The sequence below is a fragment of the Gymnoscopelus microlampas genome, assembly GCF_963454915.1.
Source record: "Gymnoscopelus microlampas genome assembly, chromosome: 17".
NCBI classification, from domain to species: domain Eukaryota; kingdom Metazoa; phylum Chordata; class Actinopteri; order Myctophiformes; family Myctophidae; genus Gymnoscopelus; species Gymnoscopelus microlampas.
The window spans coordinates 25,753,397-25,758,396 of NC_139954.1; the positions used below are offsets into that span (position 1 = coordinate 25,753,397).

The following is a 5,000-nucleotide window of genomic DNA, read 5'->3' on the forward strand; positions in this document are numbered from 1 at the left end:
AGAGCTTGCTGTCTCATGTGCTGGAAAATCATTGCCAGCCTACGTAAATCTCATCGAAACATGTCGTTTTACGTAGGCTGGCGTCGATTTTACAGCGCTGACAGAGTGAGCTCTTGACACACAGAGTTATGTTTTCTGTTTGTAACTGTGTTTTTAATTATGCTGCTGCCTGTCTTGGCCAGGACTCCCTTAAAAAGTAGATTTTCATCTCAAACGTGGCTATCCTGGTTGAATAAATGTAAAATAAATAAGAATGTGTTGGGAAGTGATGTGTCTAGTGCATAATCAATCTGAAAGTTGGATGCAACTTCAGTGCATGAAGAAATGTTTTTAACCCCCAGATTCCAGTTGGAAAAGGGTAGAAACAGAACAGATAAAAAAATAACAAATAGACAGAATGAATGAGAGTGAGCAGATAAGGAGGAAAAGGGGAGAAAACAGAATCTGCTGGTGACAGGGAATAAGAAAAATGGAAATTGGGAAAACAGTGTTCATAGTGAAGTTCCAATCCCTCTGTCGTAGCCCTTACTTTGCACTCTTTACAGCAGTCATTATACCGTATGTCTTTGAAACGGATGGGAGTACCAATCAGTGTTTGTCAGCTGTCTGATTTGTAGAGTTTAGACTGGCTTTGAATTACATGTTAGCCTCTGTTTGTGTGTGTTTACGTCTTTGAGCTCGACATATTGTTTATAGGTGTGTTTGCTGTTGTGTTTGTACTCTTCTATTTTTCTGGGTGTGTCTGCATTTTCCTCTGCAATCTTGTATTTGGCCCCTGCTACGTATTTGTTATGTCTAGAACGTGTAATGATGTGGAATATGATAGTAACTTATCTTTAAATCTTGATGATATCGTACTATCAAAGAAAATGTTGACTTAGAAAAACTGAAGGGCACATATATTAGTGTTTTTTGTGACCTTTAGCCACAGCAGAAATAAGGGATTTTGAAGATGTAATAATACAGGATGTGATAGCAGCTTATCCTTAACTCTGGATGATGGTGGTATCGTGATAATATCAAAGGTATCAAGGATGAAAAAAGTTGCAGTCTTAGCACAGTATTTTAGTATTTCACTGATAAGTGTGGCAGTTGCTTCAGAGAAGCAATACAGTATGTTGAGAAATATGGCCCGACCCTTGGTGTTATCAAAAAAGACATTAAATTGGTAACTGTTCTTATCGTCTCTCTATTAACTGGCTCTACTATCTTCAGCCTTATCAAGGATTATTGCAGATGGACGTGGGCTGCTATGTTGGATGTACAAAGACACTCAACAGAGTAATTAAACACTGCATTATCTGCATTGCTTTCATGCATTACTCCATCAGAACCATTGATAAATGATGTATGGTCATAAGAAGCTATCACGTCTTTGCCTACACTTGCCTAAAGTGTGTCTTTAGGGCACAAGTTATCACCCAACACACCCATAATAATTGTATAAAATGGATTAGCATTTATCAGTGTGTGACCATGGTGATTTATGTTCAAAGCAGTTGTGATACCTGAACAAGTATAGGCCCACACCCTGTCTATTAGAGAATACACTATGATCGGCACTCTTTTAACGGGTTTACCCCACAATCTAGAGAAAGAAAGAAAAAAAGAAAAAAAAAAAGAAAGGAGAACTAACCAATAAATGAATCAGTCCGTGGTCTGTGAGTGCTTTGCTGGATATTGGATACTACTGGATATGTGACAGACAGACAGACAGACAGACAGACAGACAGACAGACAGACAGACAGACAGACAGAAAGAGAGGCTAGGACACCCTTGTTCTGGAGTCTGGATACAACACTGAGATGATGCTCTTCTCCATGCACTGCATGCTGCTTCTGTCTGGATCACACATTCATATTTAATGGTCACTGCTACATTCTCATATTCAATATATTATTTGCCCCTCCAAAATGCAACACTCTTTGCTGAAAAAGAGGCTTTTGCAGCAGATATGTGGAGAGAATGATTTAATAAAAATAAAAAATAAACCGCCACCTTATTAAATTATCCATTTGAACTTTTCTGTCTGTTTTGACTGAACTTGAAGGTCCAATCCAGTACTGTTGTGAACATATAAATTAGGTTATATTCACATACTTCCTTAAAGAGTTTAATTTGCAAATGCTGATTGGAACTTTCTTATCGTAATAAAGCAAAATATGTTTACTCCAATGTTTACAAACAAGTAAGCAAACTTATTACAGCCCTAAAATATTCAAGTTTGTTGTCACATACACATACAGTGCAATACAGCTGGTATAGCAACATTATAGGCAGTGCCAATTGTTGTATTTAAGTTAAGCAGCAAGCAAAACGCAGTAAATATTGTTTGAAAATAATTAATCTGTTGTCTATTTAGTCCCTCTAACAAGAGTGGAGTCAATCCCCTCCTCTTGCAATTCATATTTTAGTTTTTTGTATCCATATGTTTGTGTTTGTATCACTGATTGAGACTCTAAATCCAATAACGGTTTGGATGAGCTATGAGGTTGTAGATATTAACTTTCAGACGCCACACAGGATAGGAGACAAAAAAATGCATAACAGGACAACAACAATTTATCTCTTGCGTCAATGCCCTCCAAAAAATTGCAAGTGGCACACAGGATGTGTAGCAAGATTGAGAGATGCTGAGCTATTTGTGTGTGTGTGTGTGTGTGTGTGTGTGTGTGTGTGTGTGTGTGTGTGTGTGTGTGTGTGTGTGTGTGTGTGTGTGTGTGTGTGTGTGTGTGTGTGTGGGTGCCTGTCCTTGGTGAGAGGCTGATAATGAGCGTTTGTTTGTGTGTGTGAGAGGGTGTGTAATTGTAGGTGTGTTTATTTAATGCGTGCGTGCGTGCGTGCATGCGTGCGTACGTGCGTGCGTGCGTGCGTGCGTGCGTGTATGTGTGTGTCTTGTACGATGGTGAGATGTCGGTGAGTCTTGATAGGGATCGTCAGTCGTGATAACACTTCAGAAGGTTCAGGTTAGGACCTGCTGGAGAGGAGAAGATTATTCTCTCATATTAAAGGTAGGGTAAGTGATTTTCTTTATCACTTACCCTACCTTTAAGCCATTCACTGAAATCAAATGGTATTCATGTTGTAAGTCAAGTGAAGGTGGCCCTTCACTTGACTTCAATTTGTTTTTCCACACTTGCAATATTGTGAATGATTATTGGGGGAAGCATTGGCTTTTACAATTCATTTGTTCACAATAAGGCAAGTGTTACAGGAATTTCTTTCATCCAGTTTCACCTTTTTCATGCACCTTGCTAGTGTGTAAAGTTGTACAGAACCAGAACCCCTGCTCATCTTGTCTTCACATGCCACTCCTTCGGTGAAATGAAGTTGGCCAGATTGCTATGGGGGGAGTGGGGAGGGGGGTGTAGCAGATGTTTCTTGAAGTTTACATCATACTGAAGAGGGCTTCAAGAGCTGCCTGTTGAACATTGTCTGCATTTTATTGTCACAAGCAGCCAGCAATTAATTCAATGTCTCATTATAATCCTTTGTTCTTCGCCATTGCTGTTAGCATTGCTGAAGTCACAATTTGAATTATAGCTAACACTGACTTAGCTCACACCCAAACAACACGCTTTCCTCGGCTTCATTCTATCAGCTAGCTTTTCTTTTTTTCTTCTTCTTCTTTCCGTGCTGGTCTTATTCAACATTGCCACTTGCGATTTTCTGGTCCCTTCGCTCCACACTTTTTAAATTAACCCCAAGGCTAATGTTTTTAATTTATTTTTCATTTTGAGAGGTCTCCCGAGTTCTTAATTCTTTTCAGATTGGAGGAAGAGGGTTCGTTTTATATTGTAGTTGTGGATTGTGGTAGTGGGTGTTTTTTTTCAGCATTAGTAGAGAAAAGAGATATGATGCCCCTTCAGTGAAGGAGAGAGAGAGAGAGAGAGAGAGAGAGAGAGAGAGAGAGAGAGAGAGAGAGAGAGAGAGAGAGATAACGGATATAAAGGATGTAAGGGCAGAGAGATGGAGCAAGAGATACAGAGAGGAGGAAAGAGAAGTGAAGAGACAGCGAGACGGAACGCATCATCTTTGTGGGGAAGAGCAGAAAGAGCTGTAAAAACTATTAAAGAGGCAAGGGGTTGTGGGAGTTGGGGAGTGAGGGTTGGGGGGTCGTCGGGCTGGTTGGGGGGGTACTAATCAAGCACTGTGAATATGCCACACTCAAACATTAACCATGGATTCGCCCTCATTTGTTTTGCTGATTTGCAGGCCAGTGTCACTCAGTACATTGACCCCTCTGTTGTTTTTCCATTCAAAATCTGGTCGCTAACTCAATTTCCATACTCTAATACAAAATCCTCCCTCTCTCTCTCACTCTTGCTTCGCCTCGCCATTTTCCATTTTTAAATTCCATTTTTTATTACCACAGCACCCCCCTCTCTCCCTCTCTCTCTCTCCCTCTCTCTCTCTCTGTGTCTTCTCTCTCTCTCTCTCTCTCTCTCTCTCTCTCTCTCTCTCTCTCTCTCTCTCTCTCTCTCTCTCTCTCTCTCTCTCTCTCTCTCTCTCTCTCTCTCTCTCTCTCTCTCTCTCTGTAGTGCTGGGTCACACATGCTGGCAGGTGGTGTCCGGGGACTCGTATGTAAATACAAGCAGTCCATTTGGCCTGGGCGAGCTGGATGCTCTTTGGTACTTGGCAGTTGTCCCCTGTCTGGCCTGGCACATTTTCTAATGGCATTACCCATATTAGACGTTTGGCTGACGCTCTCTTATCAGGGGACACTTGAGGTTCGTGCTCTCACGTGCATGTGCGTGCACGGGGGAAAAAAGGTGCGTGCACGCTATGCACGTGCCCACATTACAAGCACACTGATGTATAGTTACGCATACTCACCACCCACACTAAACTACACACGTAAGCCACGCCGCACAACCCCCTCTTACCCACATTGGCCAGTTTACATTCTCCACAAACACTGATGCAGAACGTCTCTCTCTCTCTCTCTCTCTCTCTCTCTCTCTCTCTCTCTCTCTCTCAAAGGTTTGTTGATAAGCC

The 5,000-nt window shown here is 41.4% G+C and overlaps 1 protein-coding gene across 3 annotated transcripts in view; it reads left to right on the forward strand.

Annotated features, from left to right (window-relative positions):
- satb2 (SATB homeobox 2) overlaps nt 1-5,000 on the forward strand; it is a 55,053-nt gene that overhangs the window by 8,235 nt on the left and 41,818 nt on the right. The window lies entirely within an intron of this gene.